At 40.2% G+C, this 22,893-nt stretch overlaps 1 pseudogene; it reads right to left on the bottom strand.

The window, feature by feature from the left end:
- Positions 1–22,893, bottom strand: part of LOC127632713 (histone deacetylase 11-like) — a 42,141-nt pseudogene that overhangs the window by 11,357 nt on the left and 7,891 nt on the right.

Raw genomic sequence — 22,893 nt, 5'->3', positions numbered from 1 at the left:
TTCCCGGAGCTTACGCAGCTGTCACTGACAGCCCCGTGGCCCATTCCAGTGAGAGCAGATCTCCTCTCTCAAGCTCGCAGCACGATCTGGCATCCCCACCCAGAGCGCTGGGCGCTGCACGCGTGGGTGATCAAGGACTACCCGTCGCTTTGCCAGAAGGAGTAATAAACACTATCATACACGCTAGAGCCCCTTCCACGAGAAGACTCTATGCGTCCAAATGGTCTGTGTTTTCAAAATGGTGCACCGACAGAGACCTGGACCCACGGACATGTGGGGTGTCGACGCTGCTCGTGTTTTTACAAGAGCTGCTGGATAAGGGCAGATCCCCATCCACGCTCAAAGTGTACGTGGCGGCCGTTGCGGCGTTCGCTGAACCCCTGCACGGCCAGTCACTGGGAAAAAACGAGCTGGTCATCCGCTTCCTCAGGGGAGCTAGAAGGATGAACCCCCCGCGCCCCCCATCGGTTCCTATCTGGGATCTTTCCGTAGTTCTCGAAGCTATGAAAGCCCCCCCTTTCGAACTGCTTCAATCCGTGGATTTGAAATACCTTTCACTCAAAACCGTTTTTCTAACTGCCCTGTCATCAGTTAAACGTGTGGGAGACCTTCATGCGCTGTCTGTCAGCGCCGCGTGTCTTGAGTTTGGACCAAGTGACTCCAGGGTCATTTTAAAGCCTAGACACGGCTATGTCCCCAAGGTGATCGGTACTCCTTTCAGAGCACAAATCATTTCCCTATCGGCGCTGCCAGCATCCGATAGCGAATGCGACGCCAATCTCCTTTGCCCAGTCAGAGCACTGAGATTGTATACTGCGCGCTCCGCCTCTTTCAGACGCTCTGAGCAGCTTTTCGTTTCGTTCGGAGGGCGCACCAAAGGTTTCGCCGCTCGAAACAGACACTGTCTAGATGGATAGTGGACGCTATTGCTGCCGCGTACGGCGTCAAAAGACCTACCATGCCCGTTAGGCATTAGGGCTCACTCCACTAGAGGCATGGCCTCCTCGTGGGCATGGTCCAGCGGGATTTCCATTCACGACATATGTGTGGCAGCGGGCTGGGCTTCCCTCCACCTTTGTCAGATTTTACAATCTGGAAGTGCCCGCCCTGCAGGCAAAACTACTAGCGGTTTAATACGCTACAGCTCCCCTGGTGAGCTGCACTGACGGGACACATTCCACACAGACCGGCACCGCCGCTCTGTCTTTCCCTTCCCACTATGTGCTTATGTATTACACACACACTGGCCCGCACTCTTGCCGGCCAAATATTATTCCCCCACTCACAAGGGCTCCCCCGGGTCCCCCCACCCCCGGGGCTCATGCAGTGGATGCTTGGCGCGCACGGCATTGACAATGGGTTCCCGTAGCGTAAGCTAGCTTACGCAATATGAGAGAACCTCTCGTAAGAGAACAAATCGGTTACCTAACGTAACCTCGGTTCTCTCTAGATGAGGGAACGAGTATTGCGTAGCCGGCCGTGCTCGCGCCACGAGCGATTTTCGCTTCATTCAATGAAAACCAGGGTTCCAGCCTACGAACTTATGCTTATATGCACTCTAGCCACGCCCATTCTGGCGGGCTTTGATACAGTGACGGCGCGGGCGCCTGTCATTGGACGCGAGTTCACTCAAGTTCGTCTATAGGCTGCAGCAGTTGCCGCAGAGCAACCAATGAGCTCGCTAGCTAGCCCGCTCAAGGTATGCAGCTGCTGCACTGCGTTGACAATGGATACAAAATTAAGGATAATTTTTTGGTTTCAATATCTCAGAAAAGACCCGTAGCGTAAGCTAGCTTACGCAATACTCGTTCCCTCATCTAGAGAGAACCGAGGTTACGTTAGGTAACCGATTCGTTCACAGTGATTACGTCAAGTTAAAAAAAAGAACCAGAAATCATAACCATATATGAAAACACCCCCTATATGATTCAAGAACGTCAACGGAGGGGAAGATTTTCAGCGCCTAGCAACTTAAACTTCGGTCTGTTTTTGTCACAGAAAGCTTATTTTTTCATAGATTACTTTTATGGTGTTTTTCTCAATTTTGAAGCTTGACAGACATGTTCATTAATACGAAGTGTATTTTTTTTAAAGATCTGTGTAAAGATTCTTCAGACATTCTAATTTTATGTTCCATGGAAACAATATCACTTTTGGAACAGCATAAGGGTGAGTAAATAATGACATGATTAATTTTTGTTGGGGGGTTGAAAACACAGAACACACAGCTGATCAAAGCAGTGAACACTACATAATCCTATGAGGGTTGCTGGACACTGCCCCCTGTAGGAGAGTAAAAGCATTTACCAACCTCCCAGGAGGAAATGTGCATCCTTTAATTTCCTCTCATCTCTCTCCCTCTTTGTATTCCATTATTTGTGAGTGTGTGTATTTGTGAATTTGTATAGATATGCAAATAAAGGGCCAAGTCCAGGTGAAATTTGTAAGATAACCATGAGCTGAAGCATTTCAGCTTCTCATATCACAAAGGGACAAGATATCTTTACATAATCAGGATCATTTTAAATGCCCATTTTCACACTCAAATGCATGTTAACTCGCTCTTTGCATATCCATCTCCCGGATACATGTGGCGATTATAGTCATCCATTATGTAAATGCATCTGTATTCAAGGAAATCCCACTCGTGTCTGTTTCCCTGCAATATACATGCAAAAGAGTGGATATACGTTAATAAAAGTTCATATTGAATAAGACTCCTGGTGTTTGCACTAATGATTGACTAAAACTATTAATGACAGGTACTTGCATTCGTGGCTTAGCGGTTAGTTCATGTGCATGGTGAGAAGTGGGAGACGTAAGTTTAGATCAGAATTTCAGATTTTGAGGGGGAAACTCAGCTTAATGGCTACAAACATGGTCAAATGTGTTAAACAGAGCTGAGAGTACTACAGTGTGTTCACAATTATTCAACCTGGTCTCATAGAATCACATTACTATACCAACATTATCACAAAAGGATTTTTAAGTGGCTCGTTGTAATCGCAGCAATTTCCTGGTGAAGATAACACTAGCGGTACTGCAAGGATGACTTCTATTCTGTTTCCCACAAATCACAAGTAAAGCAGCTGATTTTCAGTTCATAAACACATACTTTTCACTCTGTTTCTCATACAATGCTATCATATGCCATCTAAACACTTACTATGGCGTATTTTAATGTTTGCATAACCAAATTCCCTTACAAGCTTATTTGAACATGATCAAATTGCGCAATAGCTCATCTGATAGAGTGTTTTATAAGTCCTAAAGAGCACTCAAGTCGACATGTGAGTCGAAAGTGTCCTAGAAGTGCCACGAAATGACGCGGTTTTTTTTGTCTCACATTTGCTTTTTATAACACTACCAGTTAGGTTTAGATTTAGGTTTAAGGTTTAGGATAAGGAGGTTTCATTGATTCAGAACTCAAAATAGCGTTATCCTTAATAACCTCATCTGTTTTGGAGAACATTTGGAGGACACTCGCTTTTAGCACCCCACAGTGGGCATTTCACTTTATAGCTGCTGTGAGATGTGTCAGGGACCACACACAGATTATTGGCTAGGACTGCCATGATTATTCTGTTTCACTATTAACCACAACTAAAGATGTCTCAGTTAATTTAACCACAAGAATTTAGAATCTATGGTTAAAAACTGTAAACAATGTTATTTACACCTGGCAAAAATAATGTGCATGTAATATATCTATTTTGCCAGTGCCTGGATTGTTAGAGCAGCTGCTACTATGGTTACGGACAGTGGTGCTTGGCCAGGTGTCGCGAACTGAACATGAACTTTCAATTCACATGAAACTGGGGCTTACACAAAAACTCTGAAACTATTCGATCAACCAGACTCATGTCCACTGAAAAAGTGCTTAAAATGATATTTTACACACATTTAAACGCATTTTGCGCCTCGGGTGCAGATAAGCGTAGTTGTGTCTCTTATTACAGTATATACCGTCTATTTATTTCTATCGAGAAGACACGCAGGCTTGAGTGAGGTTTAAGATGCCATTTATTTGATGAATGTAAAACAGAAAAGTAATGTCTCTCTTTGGCGCTCTTTCCGAGGGATTTGTACTCTGAACCATCATATCCTTCCGGAGATAGGAGGCAGGGGCGAGGAGCCTACCCCCGTGCGGTACAGGGCTCAACTGGTGGTGGTGGGGTGGTGGAGGTTGCCATGTTAGCACATTGAAACAGCAATGTGATAGATTGTGAGCAGATTTATAAAGCAATGGCTTACATGTGATTGGCTAGGAGTTACCCAGCTAATGATGTGATGATGTAAAGCTGCTAGTCTTCCCGCTAGAACTAAACTGCGCTTCCATTTCTTGTGTATTTAGCACTTTTCCTTTTGTATGACTGTGCTTAGAGTCCATATATCCCTAAGAAACATGTCCACTTGCACATTCAATTGTGATATGATATGATATGCTTTTTTTGCCTTAGTACTGTTGCATAAAAAGAAAATGTGCAAATAATAATTTAATCGCCATGTTTTGTCAGACGGTAATCTAACTGTCAAAATCTCACACTGCAGCATCACAATTACTGACAGCTTAAAGAATGATCAAATTATCCGAAATATTACAAACATACAAGAGGCGAGGGATGTGCAGAACTTTGTGAATGGCAGAGGTTCAAATTCAGTTGAAATTGCTGTGGGCCCAATAATTCCCTGTCCTCTCTCTACTGTTTCTATCAATATAAATGTGGTATAATCACCAAAATGAAAACAATAGACTTGTATTTTTTTTACGTTCCTTACACATCTATTCATTCACTCTACGTCAGCTCTCAAAATCTCGAAACTGCTTACAAATAATTGATGCTCACAGTCTATAATATGCATCCAGACTGAGTAGAAATGCTCGTTTTAGAGATCTGACAGCGAGAGAAGCATTTCCTCCCTCTTAGAGATGATGACTATGGAGCTCTGTGTTCTGAAGACGCTGGATTTCCATCCCTCTTCATTTTACCCCTCTCATCTGTTACTTAGAGCATCTGGCCATTGTCACTTTTAATTTAAGAGTGCTGCAAGGCCCACAGTTCATGTGCAAGACGTCTACAACCTCTGATCCAAAACAGCCCTGTCTCTGCTGCTTGGAAAGACCGTTAGCCAATTACGAGACTATGAAACGCACATTAGGGACACACTCACATTCTCCTCTCAGTAACATCTGCGCACTCGGGCAGATTTTTTTTTTTTTGCTACTTGCTAAAGATATCCATGTAGCAATTTCAAGTTCAGTCCTCTGAAATCAAACAGGCAGCTAACATGTATGAGGGTAATAACTTTAACATCCTGTCCCTTAAGTTTCACAAATGGTCTCGACAACTAGAGGTGAACTGTTGTAGGACAGTAACATTATCTAATGTGTCAATGCTATTATAAGACCAGAGGACAGAACGTACATTATCCTGCTTAGTGCACTACTGGAAGTCAAGGGGTGATGGAGGACATTGTATAAAAGTGTACATAAGCATAAACTGTAAAACCATTTATTCCACTGATATTGAAAACATAAGAAACATTTTAAAGCCTTAAAAGTTTTTAGCAATGTCAAAGTTGTGCCAAAGTTACAACTTTCATTGACTTGCTTTGAATTTACAACTGTAAAAAGAAACAGTCAATTCAACCTCTGGAGTTGTAAAGTGTACATAATACGAAAATGACCGTCTGACTGCTAATTTTCACGCTTATTAATGTACACGACTACTTGCCAAATAAATAGTAAATGGATATGAAATATTAATTTGAGTCAAAATAATTTTATTAGCTTACTTTTAGAGATTATGGAGTGATTCAAGAAGTATAGATAACCGCAATACCAAGATAACCAGTGAAATGTCACTTTAACCCTAGATGTGCAATCATTTTTCTGAAATATCAGATCGCTGGATGTTGCAATTAACAGAATCAAGTATTAGAGCTGTGTAATAAGTTGTTACAACAATGATAAAACATGTTTTATGGTCAGAGATTCTAACAGACGTTTCTTTATAAACCCCTACTAATAGGCCACACTTGTAATATAATAATGCTCAAATTTCCTAGTACATTTTTAACAAGTTGTATACATTAATATTAGCTATAAATTGACATTAACCAAGATTAATCAATGTAAGGTTATGATATCTAATGTTAACCCATAGAACCTTATTTTAAAGTGTTACCAGTTGATATATAGATATGTAATATGATATATAGTATGTTATCTCATAGACAACACAGTTTTATCTTAAGTCATCGTTGGACCTGTAATGGCCCTGGGATGTTAACAACAACCCTTAACATGGTTGTCTCATTGCGCAGATAATCCTGTTATTAGCAAACACTATATGTAAACAAATTTACAAATGCAGCTGCCGTTGCTTCCAGAGACCAGAGTCTGACATTAGATGCCATCATTGTACCCTTTTAATTTTAAGAGTTTTAACGTCAACTTCTACCCTCTCAATATTTTCACAGCCTTTCAACCCAGCTGAGGCAGCGCTTTCAGGTCCATTTATATGCCAACACGAAGATTCCCACCTTTGTTCTGCTCGTGTCCCTTCATAAATTATTCACCAGGCGGTGGTATTGATCTGATCCTTGCCTTAGTCGATGAGCAAAAGACCGTAATTACAATCAAGCTAAACTTTAAAATGCTTATGGCAGTTTTATGTGCTAGCGCCAAAATTATCAGTGACAACAGCTCCTGGGTCCACGCAAACTTAATTAATAGTCTATGCAAATTAACAGAGGATGTGGCTCATTAGGAGGGAGAGTGCAATAAACTGCAAATTTTAGGTAAACTTGAACCTTTATAGTGATTAAAGGAAGACGGGAATAACATTGTTAAGACAGCAACTAATTGTTAATATAAGAAAACAAAACTGCTATATTTTCATGTTGATAAAACCAGCCGGTTGCTCCCGGCATATGTTTTGAAATCTGGTCCTCTGCACAGAATGCTAGTATGAACACTAGGACTCTTAACTATCTTTTAATGTGCCTGTAAGCACACATACATTTTACCAACTAACTGACAGATATCAATATAGGTGTTCTGAGAAATCACACCTGTGCCTGTGCCACCCAAGTCTATTTTATATAACTGAATCGAAATATATTGATAAGCATTAGCAATACACCAAATATTTGGCTTCAAGTCCCTTGAAGGCTGCATGGGGCTCAAGTGAATCAATGAATAATTTGAACTGTCCAAAGGAACCAACCTGCTAATATAAATCCCAATGATATATATAATGGTATTGCATATTTGAACCGCTTCATTTGAATTGTCCAAAATAATTTGCTTAAAGTACAGAGTTACATGAAAGGGAGAGCGTTCTTGCGTTCACATTACAATGTGACAAATGTAGCGTTGTGACGCTACAGCGCTACTCGTTGGAAAATGTAGCTTGGTAAATGGTTTGTACTTATATAGCGCTTTTTTTAACCTTAGAGGTTACCAAAGCGTTTTACACTATGTCCCAATCACCCATTCTCACACACACACACACACACACACACACACACACACACACACACACACACACACACACACACACACACACACACACACACACACACACACACACACACACACACACACACACACACACACACACACAAGGCGCTAGCCTGCCATTGGGAGTAACTTGGGGTACAGTGTCTTGCCCAAGACATTTCGGCATGTGGAATCATGTGGGCTGGGAATTGAACCGCCAACCCTATGATTAGCAGCCGACCCGCTCTACCACCTAAGCCACAGCCCCCCCTAGCTTGTTACTGGAAGATTTAAAGTTGGTAGCATTGCTTATTTTAGGCCGTGCTCTCACTATTTTTGCAGTTGCAGATGGAGTTTCAAGGTCTGCGACAAAACCCCAAGATTGCAGTTAAATTGGCACTCACTATGGTTAGAGATGCTCGTTATGTACTTCAGCACTTCAGCGGTGAGTTAATCTTGAGCTGTTCCAGCCAATCAAATCTTATTTTACAATTTTATGTCCAGGAATAGAAGGACGCAATTTGATCCTAATTATGTTTTATTGTAATAACCGTAACAAAAAAGGGAGATAAATGGGACTGAGCACAAGAACTGTCACTGTGCCCAAGTACTCCTCTCTGCAGACTGTAGCGCGATGACGTAGTGGATCTAATCCAATGCGTATTGGGTTTTAGTGATGTAGTGGATGTTTTAATGTGCATGCGTATTCACATTTTCATGTTTTGTTTTATTACTGTAGCATACTTATTTATAAATTAGGGCTGTACTGTGGGTGAAGAGGAAAAACAAGGAAAAGTCATTTACGAAATCCATGGTTATGACCACTTTTAAAAGCTAAGCTATATTAAACAAATTTCTCAGTGTAATATTTTAATACTAAGTAGTAATGTACTCAGCGTAATGCATAAAAGCCAAAACATCAACTTCTTCACCAAAATCCACTACGCAGAGGATTAGATCCTCTACGTCATCGAGCTACAGTCTGCAGCGAGGACCCTCTCATTGTGCTATGTTTTATTGACCTCCAGCAGACCTGCCCTCATTCCTGCCCTCTTCTTTTCAACCAAAATTTCTGCCATATTTTTTTTTTGTCTCTTATTTAGTTTTTCAAGCAAAACCATTGCACAGACAACTTGGACAGCGAGCCGATTGTGACCCATCGAGAAAATGTGTTTTTCACTCAACATAACCTCACTAAAAACTCACAAAAACAAAGAATTATAGTTTTCTTTGATGTGACTTACAGCCATCATCTTTGGCTCTTTGTAGCTGATTGACCATTTAGAGATCTGTGCCGGCATTTACAAAGATTTTTATCTTACCACTAGGAGTTCTCCAAAGAGTTTTTGCTTAAAAACTATTCACCTTTAAAGTAAAACTATTCAGTTGACCTTGCTATGGATGACGTCACATGCTATCTGACAATAGATAGCATGACATATATATGTATATAAATATATATATATATATATATGTCCCGTCTACTGAATCAACTACACTGTGTAGCCCTGCAATGGCGACTTTTATTCTCTGCAGCAAGCACGCATCTATGAGGAAACATACACTATGAATTGTCAAACGATGTGCGTTCTGGAGAGGGCATAAATAATTTGAGAGATGAATCTGCTGACATACAGAAATTCCCAATTCATCCGCGCTAAACAGTTTAATTTTGCCTATCGCAGAGTTGCCAAAATCTCCGGTGGAAGATTCAGACAAAACTTTTTTAAAGTTCAATGACAATATTATAATGTTTATCATATTATAATGTTATACTATTAAAATACATTGACTGAATTCTGATGACCTTTTTAAAAGGTTTATGTCAAAAGAATATTCTAAGACATTGTTTTTAATGTGAATTGATGACAGCAGGCATACTTCGGATCATTTGTGAGTTACTTTTCGGGATTTAGAGAGACTTGTGTCTCTGCAGAACAAAAATGGCCATTTTGCAATCGGTGGGCGTTTTCAAACAGGATGGACGTTTTTCAGCCAGTTTACATGATTTGCCTACTACATTCAGATTACCTGCTTTCAATGAATAGTACAGTATGAATAGTGACAACAATTAATAGTATCTCCTGGTTTGGAGATGCCCACTGATTACTACATTGAGATTCCCTACTTTCATTGGGTAGTTGAAAAAAGCCCATCATGGTTTGAAAATGCCCACCGATTGGGAAATGCCCATTATAGTTCTGCAGAGACCTATACTTCAATTTAGCAGTCCTCAGGAGAGGAGCTACGTTTAGCATTAAAATGCTTCATGAATTACTCATAGTTGAAAATATTACAAGTCCTAAAATTAGGAGTGACATGCCCCTTATTTATAAGAGTTGCTCCTAATTTTCCATGTTAGGAGCTACTTTTAGCCTTAGCATTTTTTGTGTGATACGTGCCCTGGTGCTTAATTCTGCACCTCAACTCGGTGTCACTGCTACTGAGACAACTCTCTTTTTTATCCTGTTATCTGATCAAGCACTTCCAGCATTTTCTCTCTCTCTCTCACCTTCACTGTCCCGATGTCCATCAAGGCCATTGCATCAGTACTAGTGAGAATTCTGTCTCTCAAGGGCTTAATTGCTTAATCTGAGTGAACTCAGATTCTTGTATATCACCACATAAATACATTTCTGAGCAAGCAAATATTATGATTTGAAGGATAAAGCAATGATCAGCATATGGTTGATCATGTACTGGCAATTTGCAGTTTACACTTACTCCCAGTTTAGTATTATAAAGCCCCTTATTCAGTAAAAAGCATTATAGAAGAGTAATACTTCATTTAAGAGCAAGATAATTTACCATCTCAGCACTGCATGGGAAATACAGCCTGGAATACATGTATTCTACTGAGGAACCTTAGAGGTGAACTACAGCATTCTACTGCTGCTAAAGCCTTTAGAATGACTGCTTACAATATTCATACTGATTCTTGCTTGAAGTCATTTCGCGAATGCTAATTTTATTTAGATTTTAAAAAAAAAAACAGTGTACATACACTATGTAAACCTACATAAGTTTCAGAACTGAGTCCTTCCTCCTCAGTCCAAGAAAACCATGTATTGAAACTAAACTGTAAAAACAGCTAATTTTGAAGTCCTATTGGTGGAAAATGCCTGATGGGCTGATGACACTACATTTGTGCCTGATGGGCTGATGACACTACATAACCCTACATCTACCCAAACCCTATCCGTATTGACCCTGTACTATACATCAACATGTCACTGACGTCTATTGTAACTTGGCCCATGCGAGAAAAAACCAAAAATATACATGTAAATGTAACAACAGCTGGAAGGAAGAATTTAATTTCATATCTCTAAGCCATATCGACAATGCCCTCACCTTTTGCAATGTGTGTCGCACTGATTTTAATATCGGACACGGTGGGGAAAATGACATTACTCAGCACATGAAATCAAAACGGCACAATGTGTGTCGTATGTATTTAGCCTGGCTCTGCCATCCAGCACCCCAACTCTCAGAGGTCTCCTGGATTTTGGTACCCAAATGTTAACAGGTATGATGTAGGATATCTTCACACACAGAAAATCCCAACAACGTGCTGCATTGCCATCAATGGGCTGTGATTGCTACTGCAATCATCTTAATAACACACTCAACGGAAAACACTAACAGAGGCATGACAACAGAAGAAAGCATGTTTCAGCTTTACAAAAGTCAAGGCTGACGCATACAAGTAATCAGAGTGCAGTTATTGATTTTTGCTGTCAAATAGGGGGTATTATCTTGTCTAGATTGCAATTCCTTTGCTGTACTGTTGAATGACAGAGCAGAGTTGCAAAAGGACTGCTCACCTGATGGGTGTCTAGATCGATGATGGTGGCCCTGGAAACCCCTTCCACCCTCTCAAAGAGAAACTGCAGAGGAATACACACAAGGGAGGAAGTCAGGTTTTTTCCTGACAGAGGAACAAATTGCAAAAGGGTTTGTGGATCTCATGACATAGCAATAATCTGAGAGTGGGATGACTGTGTGGCTGAAGGAAACAAAATCAATGAATGTGTTTCAGTAAAAAGATGATACATATGAACATGATATCCATACCCATGATGAGTCAGTGCATGATTTTATTTAATGAGGATAAACTCCAAGGCTGAATTGTTTGAGAGGGAGATTTTCAAAGTAAAATGTGTAATGACATGTTTACATGGGTAATCCTTTTATCTGCAAGATTGTTTATTTTGTTTACTATTTAGTACTGTAGCTAAAAAGTAATTGTTTTTAGTAAGTGTTTTTTTTTTTTTTATCCTTGATCTTTTGAGATAAATGATGCACTATGTATTTGTTGTACTGTACTTTGTAAACTTACTCAAACTTTTCAAACTCAAAACTCACTCTCCAATAGAAAAAAGACAATTTATTGAGACAAAGCTGTAAAAACAGCTCTTTCCTAAATCTGTGATCTTGTGACATCAAAGTATGTCATGATAAAGTACTAAGGAGAATGTCGATTTTATTATTCCTAAACAACAGAGGTATGATGGTGTTGTGTTCGTTAATCAGCCGAGACAGCCATCACACAGCCAAGCAGGTACATAACTGAACTTTATTGAACACTCGCAGAGTACAAATCCCCTGCTTGGGGCGTGGCTCACTCAGTAGCGATCTCACCCATCTGATATCACTACATCTCCCCTCCTCCGAACAATGAACTTGGCGAACCCAAGAATATTACTGTTCTGGCATAATAAACATACTCTAACCATTTAAACCAATATTAGGCCATACTTCTATTATCACATGAAAGAAAATTATTTAATTATTATAAAACATTTTGTCTTGCTTTATTTTTTTTTCTTTACAATACTTTTCCTCAATTTTATTACAATAGCACTGTGTTCACCTCTTTTTTTTTTTTTTTTTTTTACAGAGGTCAGGGTGGACTACCTGAGCACTCCTGGCACAGTGAGAGGATTATTCTGCCTCTGTGCTCACCGGCCATCAACTAAAGGTTCATTCGTCTTGGTGGGACAGACAAACGTCCCGACCATGTGTAAGTCCCCAGTCGGGTAGGTATGGCAGGCTGCGGACTTGGAGCTGGTTGAGGAACTGTTGCTGCTTGACAGTCAGGTACATGATCATCCTCACAAAAGTCTGGCAAATCAACTGTGTGTTCTTTTCCTTTTTCAGGGTGGTGGAGTCGCACCAACACCCGTCTGTTACGTCAAATATTTCCATGTGAGGTTTTCAAAACAAACGACCTTGGGGCCTGCTGTCGGATCACTTTCGCAGTGACGGCTTGGTCCTTAATCCAAACTGTCTGTCCGGGCTTCAGTGGTGACAAAGATCTTGCTCTATGTCTCTTATTGTACGAATTTCTTGTTCGAGCATGTAAGCTGGATTCAAACTGTTTCAGTTTGTCAACATCTGGAAGTTTAGGTGTGAGAAGAGACAGCAGAGTTGGTAAGCCTGTTCTCAGTCTTCTGCCCATTGACAATTCCGCTGGACTATAGCCATTTGCAAGTGGTGTAGAGCGGTATGCAAGCAAGGCTTTGAATGGATCTTACGTTTTCCCCAGGAGTTTTTTGACAGTTTGCACCGCTCGTTCGGCTTCACCATTCCCTTGTGGATACCGTGGGCTGCTTGTTATGTGCTTAAAGTCATATTCCCTCGAAAACTCCCAGAAGTCAGCGCTGCTATACTGTGGCCCATTGTCAGATATTAGCATCTCAGGCACCCCATTCCGTGCAAATACTGCTTTAAGATGTTCTATTATGGTTGCCGAAGAAGTTGATGCCAATTTGATTACATCGACAACTCTTGAATAGTAATCAACAGTCAAAAGGTACTTTTGTCCCATTAGTTCATACAGGTCTGTAGCCGCTCTCTGCCATGGATATGGTGGAAAGTCTGTAGGTTGTAGCGGTTCTACAACTGTCATGGAAGCCTTTGTACACTCATCACATTTTTGCACACAGACTGTCTTGCCCTTTGACGACATTTTTCTATTCCCTGGTGTGCCTGATGAATCTGAAGGAGAACTGAACTTTGGAGTGAGGCAGGGATTATCAACCTTGTCCCATGTAGAAGCAGTCCGTCGAGGATGGAAATCATGTTTCTTTCCAGCCAGTAAGGTCTGAGTTTTTCACTAGCCTGCACAGTTCTCGGCCATCCATGCTCATGGAACCTCATTACTTGGCTGCATACAGGGTCTTTCTTTAACTCCTGTCGAATGTTGTCTAGGTGGCTCTTTGAGGCAGGGAAGCTTTTGCCTATTTGGGCAAGGTAAATATTTGTGTCTTCCATGAGAGTTGAGTCATCAACCTTTATATCGCTCATACTGGGCATTCTTGACAGTGTGTCTGGAGTTGTGAACTGTTTTCCTGGAACATGGCTAATCTCGTAGGAATATCTCATAAGTCTCATTCTGAACCTTTGAAACCTTGGTGGTAAGTCATCCAGATGTTTTGTGCTCAGTAAACTCAGAAGTGGCTTATGGTCTGTCTCGAGAAAGAAATGCTTCCCAATGAGATAGCAGCTGAAACGCTTGCATGCCCAAACAAGTGCTAGAGCCTCCTTCTCTATTTGAGCATATCTCTGCTCAGTTGGAGTTAATGCTCTAGACGCGTATGCAATGCGCATCTAGATTGGATGTAAGGATTCCCTTATATCCAATCCATGCTCTTGGGGTGATCAACAAGAGCACCTTTAGCCATAGATTGATCGCACCAAAGTGCAAGTCTGAATGTACCAGGAAGTCCTTTGTACCAGCGGCCATCAGAATGTTTAATGATTTATGAATATTCACCTGTTACTGAATATACTGTTATTAATTAATAAAGTTATGAAAGGAGGTCTCGCAAAGGCTTTGTTTTCTCGGCCAGGTCTGGAATGAACTTCCCCAATTGGTTCATCATTCCAAGAAAGCTGCGTGTACTCTCAGACACGCTTGTTGAGGCTCACGCATATTTTGAACCGCAGCCAGTTTGACTCGGTCGGGCTGTAATCCAGCTGAGGATAGCTTATGGCCTAGGAACTTGACTTCAGTCTTTGCAAATTCACACTTCTTTCTGTTAAGCGTCAGGCCAGCTTTCTGCACCCTCTTTAATACTGCGTCGAGTCTGATGTCATGTTCCTCTGGAGATCTTCCATATATGAGGATGTCATCCATGTGGCATGTTACTCCATCCAGTCCCTCCAAAATCTGAAACATTCTCATTTGAAACAGCTCTGGAGCACTGGAAATCCCAAATGGAAGTCTCTTAAAAGAGTAGCGCCCAAATGGCGTAATGAAGGTAGTCAATTGTTGAGACTCGTCAGCCAAACGGATCTGCCAAAATCCTGAATTGGCATCTAATTTGGTGAAGATTTTTGCTCCCCCTAACTGTCCTAGTGTGTGGTCTACTGAGGGCAAAATAAACTTCTCTCGTCTAACCGCACTGTTTAATTTAGTCAGGTCAACACAAATTCTTACTGTGTCATCAGGCTTAAGAACCGGAACCATACCAGAACACCAGTCACTAGGTCCTTCAACTTTTTTGATGATGTCCTGCTTCACCATCCTGGATAACTCCTCTTTTTTGGATATTTCTCTTGCCACTTGCATTCTGTGATGTTATCCAGTCTTGTAATAAGGTTAAGCTTTTCAATGGCATGTCTGCCCAGAAGTGATGTGAAGAGATTTTTGACCACATAGATGTCTTCCTCTATATTTTTCTCATTTTTCGAGATGGCGGTAGAAAATACTCCTTTCACGTCCAAGACATTCTTTCCTGGTCCCATCAGCACTTTGCGCGTTTTCTTAAGGCCTGTGTTTTTATTTGAGGCCAGCAGACCAAAGATGGATTCAGGTATTGCTGTGACGTCTGCCCCAGTGTCCATTTTCATTTTCACCAGTCGCTCCAAGATGTGAACGGTTGTGTACCAGCCTTGAGTGTTTGAGTCTACAGCTCCGAGGAATGCTTGCTCTTCATCTGAATCACAGTCCTCTTTAACCTCATGAAGCACAGTTTTTGAATGGCAATGGCTCTTATAGTGCCCTGTCCTATGGCACTGATGACAGACAGCTTCTTTGGCTGGGCAGAGATCTTTTACATGATATGGGGATTTTCCACATCTCATGCAGCTTGATATCTTTGGTTTCTCTTTATGTTTTTTCTGAAAATTCAGCCAATTCCCACCTTTTCCTGACTTTGGCTTTTTGGTTAAATCCTGCCTGTACATCTGTTTGTGTACAGCATCTACCTTTAGGTCTTCGTCTTCTTCCTGCCTAAGTTCAGCCTGCTGTTTTCTCACTGCTTCGCTTTGCCTGGCCATTGTTATGGCTTTGTCCAGAGTTAGGTTTGCATGTAATTGAAGGCGCTCTGACAGTTTGATATCTTTTAATCCGACGACAATTCTGTCTCTAATAAGTTCATCTCTCAGAGTTCCAAAAGCACAGCGTTCCGACAATGAATACAGCGCAGTGATAAAATCATTAACTGGTTCATCTGGCTCTTGTTTCCTGGAGTTAAACTTTGCTCTCTCATAGATCACATTTATTTTGCCAGTTAAGTATTCCTTGAATTTATTCTGCACAGTTTCATAATTTCCACGCTCTTCTGTAGTCATGACTAATCCACACAAAATGTCATCAGCTTTGTCTCCCATGCAATAAATCAGTGTGTTAACTTGGTGCAAATCTGAACCTTTCAAATCGTCTGATCCGTCTTTCAAAGTGGTTTGGCTTTGTAAAATCGAATGAATCAGGAGGTCTGATTTGATATGAAGTTGTGGGTGCTGGTAATTCCTCCATTTGCTTTGTAGATTTTTATTAGTTGATAATTCCTATTTTCTTCTTAAAGCTCTTAATTATTTTTTATTTAATTTTTTTAAACTGTAGATTTCTTAAACAATAATTTGTATTGTATAGTACAGTACTTTAACCCTGTTATATCTTAATACTAATGAGAAGTTCCCTTCTAACTCTAGTGTCTTATATATTGATTTCATTGTGGATTTAATAATAATTTTCTTTAAATTAACATTTTTATTGTAGAATTGTTCAACTCTGTTACATATTAATATTAAAAGAGAAGTTCACTTCCAACTCTCTAATTTCTTTATATTACACATTTCATTGTAGATTTCTTCAAAAATAATTTTCATTTGTAGATTATCTCAACCCAGTTACATCTTAATATTAAAGAGAGGTTGCCTTCCAACTGTCAAATTTCCTTAAACAAAGGTAAGATCCACTCATTCTCACTGCAATTGTCAGATTTAAAATGTGGTGATAGGGAAGATTATGACGAAATCTCATCCATATATGCATCTCCTGGTAAGCAATGGATGTATAGCATCTGGATGCATGCTTTTTGAATGAAATTTCCTAAAGGAGAACAGTACTGGCATTATGGTATTGTTTTGTCTTTTGTCGAGAAGTTCCAAACTTTTAGTTCCATCTTAAAGGAACAGTTCTCCCAAAAAGGATAATTCTGTCATAATTTACTCACACTTATGTGATTTCAAATCTGTATGACTTTCTTCTGTTGGCCAGAAAAGAAATTCAGCAGAATGTCCAAGCTGCTCTTTTCCATAAATTGAATGTGAATGGGAACTAATGAAACAAATAAAATTGAACTCTAAAAAATGACAAAAAAAATAAGCCATCGGGTAGTCCATCTGACATGTGCGCTATATTGACATCTTCTTTGTAGTAGATAGATCTCTTGAGCAATCATTTTTATGCCAATGGTTTTCAGGATGCAATCTCTTCAGGCTTGACATGACATAAACCGATTTTTGCATGTTTTGTCATTTATGTCAAATCTGGCACGATGCGTCGTTTGTCATTTTTGGAGCTCAGCAGCTTTAGTCCCTCAGTGTTTGAAAACTGAAGTTTTAATATCTCTTTATGTGTTTTCATTTTTGGGTGAACTCTCCCTTTAATATGAAAGAGACACTCCATTTCAAATTTCTTTCAATGTAATTTCTTTTTACAATCAACAGTTTTGAGTTATTCTGAGATGGTAGAGAAGAAAATATGCAGGATGCATAGCAAATCCATGAGCTACAGTAAGATGCACTCATTCTCTCTACATATGTTTTTTGAACTGTGATTGGGACCATTAGAAAGAGAACTCACCCACATTTATTGCCCATCCTCTATCCATTGCCAACTTTCCAGCCTAAAACAAGAAAAAACACTTTACTCCCATGATGTAATTTTCCAGCTGGCATTTTACTCTTTTTGAGTCAACAAAAAATTAAAGGGGAAACTAAATAAAATCTGTTTATGTGCCAGATAAATCAAAGGAGTAACTAAATCTGAGGGTGGATACAACATAATCTGAACTTCTTTCATCTCTGATTACAAAGCCTTTCAACTTCACACTAAAGTTCTGTGCATATATAGTCTACTAATGACTTAGGAGGGGGTTCTTGCAGTTTTTTAAACAGCCTTTGCATTTGTAATATTTAAACACATTCTGTTTAGTAAGTTATTTCAGTTGTGAATGTTTTTTTCATACAAGCTTTCCCTTTTTCACTTATCTGCCTTCTATCTTAGACACCCTCTTCCTCCGCTTCTGTTATTATCTTCTATGAGCATAAGAAAAATCCAATCTATCCAACACATTTAATTGGCAGAGGAATAACAGGAAATGGCTTTAAAATGGTGTTTCCCTCACAGCAAGGGTTATCCATATGTATATGACTGATAAGGCTGCCTTCCAAGAGTGGAGCATTACAATGAGGCTTGCAATAAAAAGAAAACTTGTGGATTGATGCTGCTTTGTTGAAATAATAATCAGCACTCGTCTTTCAAAAGTGCCCTCAATGAAACCTGATCTCCATTTCTTTTATCGCTTTGTCTTGTCAAATGTAATCTAATTGTCTCCATATGCATTTGCATGACCTTAGGTTCTGTTATAGGGCTTTTCCACTGCATGGTACAACTCGACTCAACTCGACTCTGCTCGCTTTTTGGGGGTTTTCTACTTTGGATAGTACCTGATACTTTTTTTAGGGGGAATGTATAGGAAGTGTATCAGCTGTTGGCCGCACACAGTTAACACTGGACCAACCAACAGTGTAGGGAAAAGTAAAAAAAACAAACTTAAAAGTGACCACAGAACCATCAAGGAAAAATGGAATTGGTTCGACCAAATGTATGCTATCTAAACGGCTAGCAATGGGAGGGTGAGTGTCCTGGACTGGCGTTGATCCACAATGGAGGATGGTATGTTTTGTTATGTTAACTTTATACTCTGCTTGAAAGCTTCACTTTATTTAGTTGACCAGGTACTGGACGCTTGCTTCTAAAACAACCAGGCCAATTTAACTGTTACACTTGTGTAAAATCACCATGCAACAATTGCTTTATGCAGCACAATGAGCTAGTAGCTAACAGCTAGCGGTCGTGTTATTGTTTTGGTCAGTAATATTTGTATCATGTTTAAGATGATGTCACGGCAGTAGAAGCGGTGTAACTATGACGATCAGCCTGTAATTCCACCCATGTTGAGGCGGCACTATACAGCAGTGGAAAAGCAAGCTCAGAAAAGTAAAGCGAGTAGAGTTGAGGCGAGTCGAACTGTAACGCGTAGTGCAAAAGTGCCATTAAACCGAGAAATTTACTTTTGAAACTGTAACAAGTTCATAGATATTTGTGTTTGCCAGTTACAATACCAAAATACAGTTTACAGAAAATACCCTTCAACACATCTCAAAGAAATGTTGTCATCAGCCGAGCGTTCGACACTGAACGTGTATGCGTTTTCTACCCAAGCAATACGCTCATGGGCTTGGAATTATTTGCACTAATTAGTGGGTCTACAAGGTGGCAACATTCACAGCTGAGATGGAAATAGTCCCTTTTTCATAGCGCACATGCGTCAGCCGCCTGTGTATTCATGCACACACTACACAGTCAACTGGAGTATACATCTTAAGGCTGAGCGTTCGACTGAACGCATATGATAAGTGTTTGCATTAAAACCGAAGTATACTTTGGGCTTAAGAGAGGAGTACTACACATATATGAACACACACACACACACACACACACGTCACTCTTGAGCTCAATCCCCTGGCTGCAGCCACTGCAAAGCTTTGCATTTGTAGAAGGTTATCAGCGAGCCTGGGGCCCTGAGCTGCTCCTGGGCGGCATATCTAAGCTCAACTCAGCTCTATCTTTCCTTTTTAACTTTCTCCTTCTCTCTCTTTGGGGTTTTAACTGATAGGGGATTTATCAGTATAAGTGCATCACAAGTTTGAGTCTTCAATCATTTTTAATCAATTCAAGGACCTGAGTGCACATAAATTTACTCATGATTAATATTTTATTCAAATCACCTTACGCTCTTAATGCAGCTGAAAAAGCACACCAAAAGTATCCTCAACAGCAGTGGTTCTCGACTGGTTTTGCTTCAGGACCCAGATTTTACATTAGCCATCAATGAGTGCTCCAAAATAGTACAGAAACTTTTTATCATCAAAAATAAACAACAACTTTCTTAAAATCAGATTTATGTATATTACCATGCACTGCATAGCAATGTGCAAAATTATTGAGAATGTCTTGAATTTTGACATTTTCATGCTCTCGGCTACCAACAATTCACCATACAATACAATTAATCTGTCCATGTTAACATATACCTAATTTGGTACATCTTTCAAGTGAAATGTGTCTTTGTACCAAATAACTATAGAATTTGACTAGTTGCTTTGTCATCAACAAAATATATGGACAACATTTTCTTTTCCCATTTAAAAGCTACTGCATATCGCTGCCCCCTAAGGCATATAAGAGCACCGCTTTGTGGCCCATATATATATATATATATATATATATATATATATATATATATATATATATATATATAGATATAGATATAGATATAGATATAGATATTCACTGGCAGCCAAAAGTTTGGAATAATATATAGAGTTTGCTGTTTCGGAAGGAAATTGGTACTTTAATTCACCAAAGTGGCATTCAAAGTCAAGTCAAGTCAGGTCAAGTCAAGTGATCGCATTGATCACTATTTGAAAAAAGTCATTTTTTATCAAATCTAGACAGGCCTAATTTCCAGAAGCCATCACTCCAACACCTTATCCTTGAGTAATCGTTCTAAATTGCTAATTTGGTACTAGAAAATCACTAGTAGTTTACCTGACAGCTGTTGGTGGAAAGGAACCAATGGAAACACATTATTAACCACCACATGCTGTATCTCTAAAATAATTTCCACAGCTCAGCCCAACCAGTTATTGTTGGAGTAGTGCTATTAAAACAAAGACAAGTGTTCACATAGGATCTTATCCAAAATCACAGGACTTAATGAATACAGACCCATCGCTCTGACATCTGTGGTCATGAAGTCGTTTGAAAAACTGGTTTTGGCCTAAGGGACATCACTGAACCCTTTCTAAATCCCCTTAAAGTTGCTTATCAAGCAAACAGGTCTGTGAATGATGCAGTCAACATGGGATTATATCATATCCTGCAACATTTGGACAGACTAGGGACATATGCAGGGATCCTTTTCGTGGACTTCAGTTTGGCTTTCAACACCATCATCCCAGCTATTCTCCAGACTAAATTACATCAACTCTCTGTTCCCATGTCTATCTTTCAGTGGATCACCAGCTTTCTGACGGACAGGCAGCAGCTAGTGAGACTGGGGGAATTCATTTCCAGCACCTGCAAGATCAGCACCGATGCCCCCCATGGATGTGTGCTCTCCCCACTACTCTTCTCCCTGTATACCAATGACTGCACCGCCAAGGACCCCTCTGTCAAGCTCCTGAAGTTTGCAGATGACACTACTGACACTACAAGATGACAATGGGTCTGAATACATAAGGGAGGTTGAACGGCTTGCTGTCTGGTGCAGTCAAAACAATCTGGAGCAGAACACGCTCAAAACAGTGGAGATGATTGTGGACTTTAGGAGGAACACCCCAACATTGACCCCACTCACCATTCTAAACATTACTGTGGCAGCAGTGGAGTCATTCATGTTCCTGGGCACTACCATCTCACAGAACCTGAAGTGGGAGACCCACATTGACTCCATTGTGAAAAAGGCCCAGCAGAGGTTGTACTTCCTTCTCCAGTAGTGGGAGTTCAACCTGCCACCAGTGCTGCTGAAACAGTTCTACTCAGCAGTCATTGAGCCTGTCCTCTGCACTTCAGTAACTGTCTAGTTTGGTTAAGCTACAAAATCGGACATCAGAACAACAAAGGACATTTTGGACTGCTGAGTGGATTACTGGTTGCCCCCTGCCCACCCTTCAAGAACTGAACACTTCAAGAGTGAGGAAGAGGGCTGATAAAATCACTCTGGACCCCACACACCCAGCCCACTACCTTTTTGAACTGTTGCCTTCTGGATGGTGCTACAGAGCACTGAGCACAGGAATGTTTTTTTCCCTCAGGCTCTCCATCTCATGAACAGTTAAAACTGCCCTATTGAGCAATAATTAAGAGCAATACACAGCTTAGTCTGTTTATATTCATCCAACATATCCTACCTCTTCTGCCATATATTCTATTCCCTTGCATCTGTATATAACAGATTTGTATTTGTACATACGTGTGTGTGTGTGTGTGTGTGTGTGTGTGTGTGTGTGTATGTATGTATGTATATATATATATATATATATATATATATATATATATATATATATATATTTGTCTTATTGTAGATTTCTATATATACTTATATTTTTCCATTCAATTTTGTTATACAATTTTTTTTATTATTATTATTATTTTGTATCTCTGTCTTCTTGTTGTTTCTGCACTGGAAGCTTCTGTCACCAAGACAAATTTCTTGTATGTGAAAGCATATTTGGCAATAGAGCTCATTCTGATTCTGATTCTTCTGATTATTCATACTGCTCACATAAGGTGTCTGATAATAAACAAATGCACAACAACAAAGCAGAGTTTGATGACTTGAGTCATCCCATTATGATAATTCCTCCCAAAACTCCCACAATTATATGGTAAATGTTGTCTCACCTTGAACTTCCCGGCACACAACCTAAGATGGGGACGGCCCACACATACTCCCATGTTTCACGAACAACGTCTATATCTCCATGCAGTCAGTCAACTGCTAAAAGAAATGTCAATTAGCAGGCCATGAGAAGCACTCGACAGGAGGTATAATTATGTTCTCGGGCTGAGAGGGACGTGTGGGGCACACTCATAGTGAGTTCGTCTGTCGCACATTATGGTTTGTCAAAGCACAGACACACTGTGGAGAACACCTGGCATACCACAAGATAATTTTTTGCTGTCTTTTACATTGCTGAAATAACAGGGACGGTAGGAAACTGCACTAGGGCATCCTCAAGGAGGGCCCCGAGCAATGCCCTAGCAACCATCCAGAACACCTTAGCAATCATATAGTCAT

The sequence above is a fragment of the Xyrauchen texanus genome, chromosome 39, assembly GCF_025860055.1.
Source record: "Xyrauchen texanus isolate HMW12.3.18 chromosome 39, RBS_HiC_50CHRs, whole genome shotgun sequence".
NCBI classification, from domain to species: domain Eukaryota; kingdom Metazoa; phylum Chordata; class Actinopteri; order Cypriniformes; family Catostomidae; genus Xyrauchen; species Xyrauchen texanus.
This window is presented reverse-complemented; position numbering and strand designations above follow the sequence as displayed.